This window comes from Mastomys coucha, unplaced genomic scaffold (genome assembly GCF_008632895.1).
Source record: "Mastomys coucha isolate ucsf_1 unplaced genomic scaffold, UCSF_Mcou_1 pScaffold4, whole genome shotgun sequence".
NCBI classification, from domain to species: Eukaryota; Metazoa; Chordata; class Mammalia; order Rodentia; family Muridae; genus Mastomys; species Mastomys coucha.
The window spans coordinates 47,974,560-47,987,403 of NW_022196910.1; the positions used below are offsets into that span (position 1 = coordinate 47,974,560).

General features: G+C 43.3%; 2 protein-coding genes across 6 annotated transcripts in view; both read right to left on the minus strand.

Annotated features, from left to right (window-relative positions):
• The window catches only part of Msrb3 (methionine sulfoxide reductase B3), a 123,167-nt gene that overhangs the window by 107,088 nt on the left and 3,235 nt on the right, over positions 1-12,844 (minus strand). The gene's annotated exons all lie outside the window — the stretch shown is intronic.
• Positions 1-12,844, minus strand: part of Lemd3 (LEM domain containing 3) — a 98,452-nt gene that overhangs the window by 11,910 nt on the left and 73,698 nt on the right. The gene's annotated exons all lie outside the window — the stretch shown is intronic.

Below are 12,844 nucleotides of genomic sequence, written 5' to 3' on the forward strand. Positions count from 1 at the left end.
CAGATAGGCAGATTTAAATTCTAACAAGAAAAAACACGGAAATGGGTAAGACTCACATAAGACAGAAGGGAGACACTGATCTCTAGTGCCATTGCCTAGGCTAAGCTCCGCTGCCTGTCAGGGTGAGAGAGTTTAAATCAGAGAGCACAGCTGTGGCTCAAGGAGCAGGGTAAATGGTAGCAGTGTTTACTAATCTGTGGAATAAGGAGGTCAAAGTTGAGGTAGAAAAGAAGTTCTGGTTTTGGCATGTCAGGATGCCCTAGGCAAGGCTATTCAGTCACTGGTGACACAAAAAGAAGTGAGGGCAGGGGCGGGGGAACTGGGCTGATGGGGAGATAAGAGGGAACGTGACCTTCATGCAACTGGAACTGAGGCCACAAAGTAAGACGATTGAAGGAGAATTATCCATTGAATGAGAAAAGGTGGGTGAACTGTATAGTTCAGCTTAAGGTTCCCTTAAAGAGGTTCTAGGAGAGAGGGAGGCACAAGTCAAAGAAGGGAGATGTCAAAGGTGTCGTCCCAGAATGGCAGAGATGACCATGTCTGTAAAAGCAGTGATGTCACTAGTGACACTTACTATGTAGTGGCCATGAGAGGAACTCTCCTAAGGAATTGTCTTGCTTACACCATGACCAAGGCAACGTACCAAAGAAAGCACTTAATCTGAAGGCTCATGGTTTCAGAGTCCTGGAGTCCATGGCCACCGCAGTGGGGAGCATGGCAGCAGGCAGGCAGGCACAGTGCTAAAGCAGGAGCTGAGAGACACTGGGATGACTGTGGGCTTTTGAGACCTCATAGCCTGTTCCTGGGGAACACATCTTCTCCAACAATGCCACACATCTTAGTCCTTCCCAAACCATTCTACCCACGGGGGAACCAAGCATTCAAATACACAAACCTATAGTAGTAGTCATACTGCCTATAGTAGTATTCATGTGCAAAACACCACAGTAATGCATATTTATACATATACATATACATATATTTCATTTCACTTCATGATGAAAACAACCCATAAGCAATGAATACGATAGCATCTCCATTTTGCAACTGAAAGAACTGCAGTTTAGTTTTAATTAATTGAATAAATCAGAAACCAAGGCAAAGGCTGGTTCTCGGATGGAATGGCTACATCGAACAACCTAAGCTGGGAAGAGAAGGATCAGACAGAATCCACTGGGCTTAACAGGAACACCATTAGTGGCTTCCACCAGAGCAGCCCACTCCGAGCAAATAGTACCAGCAAGGTTTCACTTCTGGCACCTCCTCCCCCAATTCTAACCTGTATCAGTCCCTCTATGAACCAGGGATATGGCCCTAAATGCTGCCCCTAAATGCTGTACTCGGTCTCCACAATCTATTCTCCAGACAACAACCAGAATGCTCATTTGAAAATGAAGCTCAGGTCTCCTCACTGCTAACCTAACATCCCCTCAATACTTTCTCACTAAGCATATATCAACTCTCGCTGTCCTCTACACACCTGGAAGTGGCTGGGGAGATCTTCAGAAGGCACAGCCCTAGCTTCCAAGCCTGACAACGTGAGCTCCATCCTCCAGACCCACAACGGTGGAAGGAAGGAGAGAACCAAAAGTTATCCTCTGACCTCCACATACATACTGTTGACAGGTGTGTACGCACACACATGCATGAGTGTACGTGCCCACAATAGATGATAGACAGATGATAAAAAATTTAAATCCCATAGGACCTTGCCGTCCTTTTGATCCTCGACTCTAACTGCTCTCTCTTGCTCCTACCACAAAATGGTCTTGCTTTTTCGAAAACAGGATGTGGCAGTTTCAAACCAACAAGAATAGCCTGAGGACGGGGCCTGTTTGTCTTGCTCACACTGTATCCCTACATGGGACACATTAATTAGTGCTCTTGAGTAAGAAGAGTCCATTCGTATTTTAGATAGCCGAAAGAAAGAGCTGGAAAGAAGATAAGGAATTTGTAAACTAGTTTGAAGAATAAACGGAGAACAATGAAATAAGAAGGGTTGAGTGGAGTAGGGTCAGAGGTGAGAGGGCAGGGGGGCAGGGGTGAGAGGGCACGGCAGAGGAGGGACTACCGGGAAGGACACCTAAGTCTAAAGGCCTTTGGGAAACCATATGGGAACCTACTACTGTAGAAGCTTCCTAGACTATATACCTATATATGCATGTATATGTATACATAATGTATATATACATATGTATATACACACGTTTTATATATACACATTATATATGTTAGCTAGTTAGCCTACAATTGGAGTACAATGTCACTCCCAAACATCACAGCCTGTCCAATAAAAAGCCCAGTGGCAGGCTCAGGAGTTTGTTGGTCAGTGGAATCCCGTAGACCACCCCTTCCCCCCATATATCACAGGCCATTTCCACTACTGTTGATATTCTGAGAGGTAAGACCCTATTACTAAAGACATCACATGTTTGAGTCATAGAAAAAAATCAAACTGGTACTTACTGGGAAGCTTTATCTCTATAGGTGCTGGAAGATGCTATGCATGTGAAGCTACTAAGGGGCTAAAGCACTAAGCTGTGTCACTCAGCTCTGAATCCACAATAGCGAGTTCCTAGAAAGACCAATTGCTAACCAATGCAAAAGTGCACAATTGTTATTTATGATAGCGACCAACCACGTTCTGGTTGGATTTGAGGCCCACTCTACGGAAGGGAACTCACATCTTGTATCTTTATTAACACCACGAGCCTGTGACTGGGTAGAGGATAGGCCCTGAGGGAGAACCAACTGCTATTATTATGATGCTAAACGAACACAGAATTAAACAGCCTCCTAAGTGCTTATCTGCATCTGTAGATTACTTCACCTCATAACCCTCACCTATGGCTTCTTTTTGCTAATAGGTGATTATTAACATGGAGAGCTACAACTCATCCAAAGAGAAACATCTAGATACCAGACCCTCCTCCCAAGGCTCCATGATCATCATGGAAGAGGAAACAGAAAGACTGCAGGTGTCAGAAGTCAGGGAGGATTGCAGCAAAGCCATGTTGCCCAGATGAGGCAGGAGAGAGCTGCACACCTCCATTCACAGCCGTTATTACTGCAGGCACAAGAACTGTACAAGACCAAGCCAGACAAAAGTCCTGGCGTGGACAGGAGAAGGAGTCACAAAGTCCCACCCCAGCTGAGGAGCAATTGAAACCTGGTGGCTACCAAGAGAGATTACTTCCATTTTCCTCAGAGATCCAGTCCCTGAGAGCCCACCCAGGCTCCAGCAGATGGACCTATACCCATGTGCACACAGGCAACACCTAGTGAATTTAGTGGGTTTGAACACAGAGCTCATAAAACTGTGAGGAGAAACTGGGAGGAGGACCCAGGAGGGGCTGTTGTTTATATAAAAATTTCAAACAATAAAAATAGAAAAAAAGTTGCCGGGTGGCGCCCGCCTTTAATCCCAGCACTTGGGAAGCAGAGGCAGGCAGATTTCTGAGTTCGAGGCCAGCCTGGTCTACATACAGAGTGAGCTCCAGGACAGCCAGGGCTATATAGAGAAACCCTATCTCGAAAAACCAATAATAATAATAATAATTAGAAAAAAGTAATAGTCCCTCCCCACAACCAAAAACTAAGTTAAATCTCAGGGAATGCTGGGATAAATAGGCTTTCTGATTTGTGGGAGAAATCTAGCATTTTAAATGAGAGGTAGTAGGAAGGCTTCCCAGAGCTTGGAAAAAGTGTAGGTTATTTTTAAAAATCATATGAAATAAAGTCTTCATTTCTTATTTCTAATTTTAACCTTTAAAGTGTACTTTTTAAAACAGTAAGTATTTTTAGGACTTGTGCTCCTTATGCTAACACTTCTGTAATTTGGGGTTAGCGGAAAGCCAGTTGTGCCCAGCCTATCCAGATCTTTATTTTTCCCCCCTTTGGTCATTTCATGCTAGAAGAAAGTTCTTTTTAACAGTTATACATGCCCCAACAGGTGAAGTGACTGTCACTTGGCTGACACAAGTTATCTGAAAAATCCTAGGGTGTTAACTGATTCATGTAGGACCATAAAAATTCCCCTTTAAAAAAACAACCCAATATTTAGAGCTAGCAAGATGGCATATCAGGTAGAGGTGCTTGCCACAAGCAGAGTTTGATCCCTCAAATACACAGAAAGGGAGAACTAACTCTCTCAAGTTGCCTTCTGGCCTTCACAAATGCACCCCAGTGTGTGTGTGTGTGTGTGTGTGTGTGTGTGTGTGTGTACACAGGCACACACTGGAACCTGTACACTTAAATAAATGTAAAAATGTAAGAAATGCTGATCTTTTTTTAAAAGTGTGTGATGGATGCCAATATAGAGACACAATATTTCGAGGGCAAAAGCAAAACACACACTGTAGCCAGCAGATGGTAGGCACCTGTGAATAAAGTACCAGAGCATGCAGAACTGAACAGCGAAACAGAAAGCTTCCTCTGCAGTAAGGGATAAAGACTGATGAGTTTACACTATCACTAGTGAGAAATATTAAAAAAAAAAAATCTCAAAGCATTGTGAATAATTCCCGCAGAGGAAGACATGACAGGCAACTTCAGACAGTCGGCTTTACCGCTCCAGACTGAAGCTGGATGGGGCACTCGGACTTTTAAAATAAGGTCTGTATGTTTTATATAGGTGACCTACTCTTCCTATATGTGTGAAACAATTTTGAATAAAGAAGAATAATGCTTACTAATAAACTGAGGTGAGTGCTCATATGTCATACATGCAAAACAGTTTTCCCTTTAACCAGTTCAATCTATTTTTGGCATGGCCAGAGGCAAATTCTGCTGGTTATCCACACCTTTGAAAGAAGGCTTCCCACTCTGAGACACGGTCCCAAGCATGAACAAGCAACCCTTGGCTGCTACACTTTTAAAAAAGAAAAAGGTATCATTTCTAGTGCTTAGTGCTGTTACTTCAGACAGGGCACATGACACTTCGAACACACTGTAACCTATCTTGTCAATAAGCACTAAATGTTTAAAAGGGTTATGTAACTTTAGCTGTAGATCCAATTACTGGGCACACTAGGATACAAAGTTCAAAAATGAGATCTTAGACAATGTTTGTAGATAGTTCAACAAAACAGTGAAACTTAAAGCAGAACAAGAAAAATAGAAGTATACAATTTATTATCTATTCTATTTCCATTAAAAGTTATGGAAGCTCCTGGGGGATTTTCAGACAACCCAAAGACTACGGATGCTTAAAAGCAGCATCAGGGGTTGGCAGCCAAACCCACTCATTTTGCAGATAAAGAAACAAAGGCATAAGAAAGTTAAATGGTTTGAACACAAACAAGCTAGAAGAAACCAAGTCTCCTAACTGCCACCCACTGTTCCTCTCAGGCACTGCAGGACTCTCTTGCAGCACTACTGGGTGATTATGCAAATGAGACTGCAATGTTTAATTATGCAAATCAGTCTGCAATGTTTCCAACTGCTCTTCCTATAGGTGAACACCTCTGCATTCAAACCATTCTCTTCCTGGCCTACTAGGACAATTGACACATTCACATCAAGAAATCAGAAACAAACCAGGTGGTGGTGGTGCACGCTTTTAATCCCAGCACTTGGGAGGCAGAGACAGGGGTATTTCTGAGTTCGAGGCCAGCCTGGTCTCTACAGAGTGGGTTCCAGGACAGCCAATGCTATACAGAGAAACCCTGTCTCGGGGGGGAAAAAAAACAGAAAAACAAACAAACAAACAAAAGGGGGCTGATGAGATGGCTCAGTGGGTAAGAGCACTGACTGCTCTTCCAGAGGTCATGAGTTCAAATCCCAGCAACCACATGGTGGCTCACAACCATCTGTAATGAGATCTGATGCCCTCTTCTGGTGTGTCTGAAGCCAGCTACACTGTACTTATATACAATAAATAAATAAATCTTTTTAAAAGAGAAGAAATCAGAAACAGGGGCTGGAGGGATGGTTCAGGAGTTAAGAGCACTGGCTCCTCTTCTAGAGGACCCAAGTTCAATTCCCAGCATCCACATGGCAGCTCGCAATCATGTATACCTACAGTTCCAGGGATCCACTTGCCCTCTTCCAGCTTCCACAGTCACTGTATAGACATGGCGTACACATATACATAGACAAAATGCCCATACACATAAAATATAAAATAAAAATAAAATAAAATCTAACATAATTTTTGAAAACAATCAGAATCAAACATGACAGTGAGCTTTCAATTTCCAACTCTCCCTTTGATTATCATGAAACTAGACCTCCAAGAGTTCTCATGGCCACTCATCCAGTACCTTATCCAATCTAGACTAGGTCCCGGGAGACATGGCCATGCTTTTGTTATTAACCCACCACTAATCTAAAAAAAGAAAAGCCTCTACCCATCCCACACTCCAACTCCCACCAAGCCCAGAGTCTGTAGCCACCTAACACAACAAAAGCAAAAGGATGAACATGCAAAAACAAGATGAACTTATACCAGGATTATCTTACATTCCCACGTAGCACGGGCTCATTCTTGTCAATGGCTTAAACTTGACATAGGTTCTGAAGTACTTTTCTTGGTCATTAAATAAAGAGACTGTAAGAGTCCGTTCTATGGTATATAGCAATGGCAGACAGTTGTGAGCCAAAATAATGAGTGCCGCCGGGCAGTGGTGGCATATGCCTTTAATCCCAACATTTGGGAGGCAGAGGCAGACAGATTTCTGAGTTCGAGGCCAGCCTGGTCTACAGAGTGAGTTCCAGGACAGCCAGGGCTACACAGAGAAACCCTGTCTTGAAAAAACCAAAACCAAAACAAAACAAAACAAAACAAAATAATGAGTGTCACAAATGGGCCATGCAAATTTCACCTTAAAAATCACATTATAGGGGGCTGGAGAGATGGCTCAGTGGTTAAGAACACTGACTGCTCTTCCAAAGGTCCTGAGTTCAAATCCCAGCAACCACATGGTGGCTCACAACCATCCATAATGAGATTTGACACCCTCTTCTGGTGTGTCTGAAGACAACTACAGTGTACCTACATATAATAATAAATAAATCTTAAAAAAAAAATCACATTATAGGGCTGGAGAGATGGCTCAGCAGTTAAACTGACTGCTCTTTCAATGGTCCTGAGTTCAAATCCCAGCAACCACATGGTGGCTCACAATCATCTGTAATGAGATCTGACGCCCTCTTCTGGTGCATCTGAAGACAGTGTACTTACATATAATGATAAATAAAAATCTTTATAAAAGAAAAAAGAAGGGGCGGTGGTGGCACACACCTTTAAGCCCAGCACTTGGGAGGCAGAGGCAGGCGGATTTCTGCGTTCGAGGCCAGCCTGGTCTACAGAGTGAGTTCCAGGACAGCCAGGGCTATACAGAGAAACCCTGTCTCAAAAAACCAAAAAAAGAAAAAAAGAAAAAAAGAAAAAAGAAAAGAAAAAAGAAAGCCCAAATTGGAGTACACTGTTATCTGTAAGCTGGGCCATGAGACTGCAGTTTCTAGGCCTCTGTTCTCTCAGGTTCGCCTTTAACCAGCTGCAGGTGTCATTAATCTCTACAAGCCATGGAACTAAACCCTCACCCTCACTCGGAAGGCTTTCTCTCGAAGCATCGGATACTCCGAACTGACGCCAGATAGCCACGCTTCTCCATGGTACAGTGGACAGGATAGCTAGCTCAAGGGTGCTGGGACAATGCAGGTGACAAATGATAACACAAGACATTCAGGGTGTGTGTGTGTGTGTGTGTGTGTGTGTGTGTGTGTGTGTGTTAGTACAAAATGGAGTGCTGTGATAGTTGGCTTCACATATTTTAGACTAAGAAAATGTCAAAAATTCTTAAAGACAACCTGACCATGGCAAAGGGAAGTGCCCCTAAGACAGGGAGCCAGGAAGAGACTTGAGAGAACTCCATAAGCATCCTTGCCACCTGGCCATTCCTGAAGAAGATGAAAGAAGGTTAGGAGAAGGGGTGTGAGACAGAATGTGTCCAGAACTAACTGAACAACTTAAAGTTTTGTTGTACTGAGGAGAGTGAGAAGGAGCAGCCCCACCGTGCAAGTTAAGGGCATTCTAGACGCAGTACCTGCCATTCCATATGCCCTATGTATTTCGAGTGCAATTAGAAAAGCCATTTCTTGCCGGGCCATGGTGGCGCACGCCTTTAGTCCCAGCGCTTGGGAGGCAGAGGCAGGCGGATTTCTGAGTTCGAGGCCAGCCTGGTCTACAGAGTGAGTTCCAGGATAACCAGGGCTATACAGAGAAACCCTGCCTCGAAAAAAAAGAAAGAAAGAAAGAAAGAAAGAAAGAAAGAAAGAAAGAAAGAAAGAAAGAAAGAAAGAAAGAAAAAACAAACAAAAAAAAGAAAAGCCATTTCTCTTCAGCACAGCAGCTCTCAGACAGAATGCCAGGTGCCGAGTGGATTGTCTTTGAAGGCCTATCAGGTTCTGTCTCTTTTAGGATGCGTTTCCTGGGTCCCTCCTCTGACTTGAGCCAACCCTGTTCTCGTCTTACTTTTCTCTCCAGCCTCCTCATTCACACAGGTGTCGTTTCCAGTCCCACTTGCTCTCCCTCCACACCCTGACACACACACAGTTCTGCTACCCACTTCCACAGCCACACAGGAGCCTACCACACGCTTCCACGGGAATGTCCTATGGGCACCAAAAGCAGGAAAGATCTGCAGCTAATTCTTTGTCTCAAATACAAAGCTGTTCTAAGTTCACATTCTCTCAGTCATCTTGGCTTAACATTTTGGCAACACCTTTTACCCATCCCTTTCTTCCTCAGTGTCTGCTTAATGATCTCAGCCCATTCACCCCCCCACACACACACACAAACACACAAGGCTTCCTCCACCCCATTACACCCACCCACCCACCCCCACACACACAAGGCTTCCCCCACCCCATTACACCCACACACACACACAAACACACAAGGCTTCCCCCACCCCATTATACCCCCCCACACACACACACACATACACACAAACACACAAGGCTTCCCCCACCCCATTACTGCTCCCGGGTTCGGGTCTTCATTTTTTGAAAACCTCTCACGTTGCTTCCTAGTCACCCAATACTTATTTTGCCAACTCCACTCATCCTGTGAACTGTTTGAAATACCACCTGCAATTCAGTTCTGATTGTGACAGCCCAGGGATCAAGAAACTCCGATTTCATAGCTAATGAAGCCAGTCCAGATCTCCAGGCCTTTAGCATTAAGGAGTCTTGAATATTCTGAGCCCAACCAAATTCTCCACCTCTTTATCTTCGCAGTCCTGTTTATATCTGTTCTGTGCCTTCTGCATTGGCTGTGTCTGACATAGGATCATGTGCTCAAGCAAGATCATTCCCTCCCCTCCTGTGCCATTTCAGTTGATGGGGAAACTTCTTGTCTTTTACATACTCAATCGTCACACAGGAAATTGGAGTGTTCATGGAAAAGCTTATTAAAATCTATGAAACAAACAGAGATTAAGAAAGGACAGTGCACCCACGCTCCAGTGTCAAGGAGGAAGGTGGCGGTGGGCATGAGGATTTCAGAATGTGGAAAGTCAGAATATAACATGGCTGTGGCCCTGAGGGCTAAGAGCCTTCTCACAAGAGGAGGCAGTATCAGCCACTATGAAAAGAAAAGGCCAGGATCATGAGCCAAACCTCACGAACTCATGCTCCCCGGGTTCTTTCGGTTTTGAATGACTCTGTCATTTACACACTCTTCACGAATTTACATAGAGAGCTACTTGGACTCAACATTTTAGTTAGGGGATTACTGAAAATACACAGGCGATGACCTACAGAGTGGATTGATGGTTATCACCCAGGATTTTCACAACTCTGTCACACGACGATCTCATAATTCCTACACTCAGCTGACTCCCCGAAGGTTTCCTCCTCAGCATGCCAGCAAAAGGAGCCACCTGAGGTCTAGTGCCCTTGGGTGATGTCACCGCGTCTACATACAGTGCGATCAAGAAGAAGCAAGCTATGCAGTGTAGAGACTAAATATCCCCCAAATCTAACACACGAAAAGGCCAATTCAAGCTCTCTACAGGGCTATACTACATGATACTAGAGGTAAGAGAGGCTTTGGGGTAAATCTAGGCCAACCATGTGACCCACACTGGGCGTTATCAGGTTCCCCCTGAGGTACATTCAATCAGCTCTTTGCTTGTGTTGTGTCTGGGACAGAGACACAATGTAGCTGGGGAGCTAGCTACAAAGTGTAACTGTAAACAACAAAGGACCCAAGAATAAGAACAAAGACAGCCAGAGACAAGGGAAGCATACAAGGCAAAGACTAGAGACATAGTGTTCCAGGCCTTCATTATTGCTCATAATCCTGGGCTCTACCGAGGTCCGACTGTGCTTAGCTTCCAATGCTCGGTCTTCCAGCGTTCCCTTGCCCCTTCCTTCCTTGCTTTCGACTAAAAGCTCAAAACTCCTCATTTTGGTTTATTTCCAATTCAGGTTTATTTCCGTTTCTTGAAACAAATAGTAATCAAAACCTTCTACAGAGTCAGCTGACTCATAGCCGCTCTGGTTTTTGTTTCCTACATTCTCTTAAAGGCCTCTCAAGAAAATGTCAGACTGTTGGGCAATGGGTATGCTAACAGGGATCAAGGGCCAGAGTGAGCCCTTCACAAGAATGAATTACACCCAAGAAAGAGGAGATAAAGGGCATTCAAGGTAAATTCATGAGATCCATGTCAGCCATAAGAAATATTAATGAAGCACCAATTCCATGGCTGTTCAGGCTCCTATCCAACAGGCGAGTTAACTGTAAAGACATCAGCTGGCAGAGGAAACTGAGTCTCCCCAGAGACAGGATTATTAAAAAAAAAAAAAAACCCGCATCCCTTAGGGGGTGGAGGTGTTTGAAGGTTCCTCAGGTAACTAACCACAGGCTTTGAGGGCAGGAAGTCCTGAGTGAACTCTCTGATGGCATCTCCCTAGACCCAAATACCAAAACCAAGCTATCAGCTGGCATCAGAGGCAGGCAGACATTTGCCGGTGACAGAGCAGCACTCTCTCAAAGTCCACCACTGAATTTTAGAGGAGCTTCGTTCCCGTATGGACCTTCTGTGAGACAATCCTGAGGCAGATGGCTCCCCAAAGCTGAAGCCATGCCCATCAGACCCAACTACACAGAGACCAGTTTAACACGTGGAGCAAGTCAAAGACTGACACTCAGACGTCTGAAGGAATGAAGTGGGTGGCTCTGCAGGGTTATACAAACAAAAACTGTACTACAAGAATCCTGTAATTGGAAGACATTTACAAACTAAGCAGCTAAACTTTCGAACCAAACTCATCAACCAATTCCCCAGCTTCAATGTGTATATATATGTGTATACACATATACACATATATATACACATTGCACATATACACATATACATATATATTATATATAACACATATTATATATTTGCATTATATATTATATAATATATATGTGTTATATAATATATACAACATACATATGTATATATACATACATATGTGTATATATACATATATATGATTAAAGTATAAAAGGGCTCTGACTAGATTATGATGGAATTCAAAAGCATTTGCTAACTTTGTTTTCTTATGGTTTCAAAATCTATGTTTGCTTACTAAGTGAAAAATACATCAGAAAAACTGATGAATTCTAATTTGGGACGGTTTTTAGACTTTTTTTTTCTTCTGACAGTCTGACAACCAAACTGTGGCTGGCCTGGAACTTGCTCTCCAAACACCTCAAACACACAGAAATTTGCTAGCCTCTGTCTCTGTGTGCTAGGATGAAAGGGATGTCCCACCAGCTCACTCGCTGTTAGACATTCTTATGGCCCTAGTGAAACGACAAGGACTTCTGACCTGATAGTTTCAACATTTCAGCTGAACTATTGAAACAAGTAACTTTAAAAGTTGAAACAGTGCTTTGACTGGAAACCTAAATGACTCTGTGTACTGCAACCTTGGCAGACAGGCAGTTCAGGCACTGAGACAAAAATCTAAATGGCAAAGAGCTACTGGGTTTAATATAAAAAAATAAAAATTCCAGCCAGCCACATAGGGAACTATTAAAAGCACTGGAATTCAACTATCAGGTAGGAACAAAATTTTAGAACTATGTTTAAATAGTCCAAATATAAACTTGGTGTTTGAACTGACTGGCAAGAGGCCACAGACATCAAGTAAGTCCACTTATCACACACACATACACACAAATTCATTCATATACTCCCTCTCAGCGCAACCTGCTCCTTAGCACCCAGCCCGTAAGGTTTTAATAGTCCACTGATAGAATGTTTAGTTAGAATCTGTTGATTCCCAAGAAGGAGTGTTACAAAGCAGCTCCGGGATTATGAGTCTATTTAGAGGTGGGTCCTTTCCGAAGAACAACGTTCAAGAACAAACATAAAACTGCTGTCACTGCTAAAGTGAGTACTTACAAACTGCATAGTGTGTACATTTAACTATGTGCCATTGGTTCTGAGAAACCACGTCGTAAACTCTAGAACCCTGAGAATCTTTCCTGGGTAACATTTTAGACATTAAAGTGCCTTTCAGACCTACTTTGTCTTTTATGCTGCACAGGGTGTAGTTTACTGTCAACTCACATGTGTGATTGTGGCCCTGCTAGCCAAACCTCATTTTGACAGTTCGGTCTACTCTAGCGATAGGCAACACAGCGACCACCTAACACCTCCCACGTAATCCCGGCTTCTGATGATTATAACTTTTTTTTTGCCTTGCCAGAAAAAATGAATCAAGCCTTGATTAGTTTACTCTGTCCAAATTCAAGAGCCCTGCAACTTAATATTTTTATTTAAAAAAAATCTCCCCTTTGTACTTCAAATAATTAGGGGTTTTTTTTTTTTTT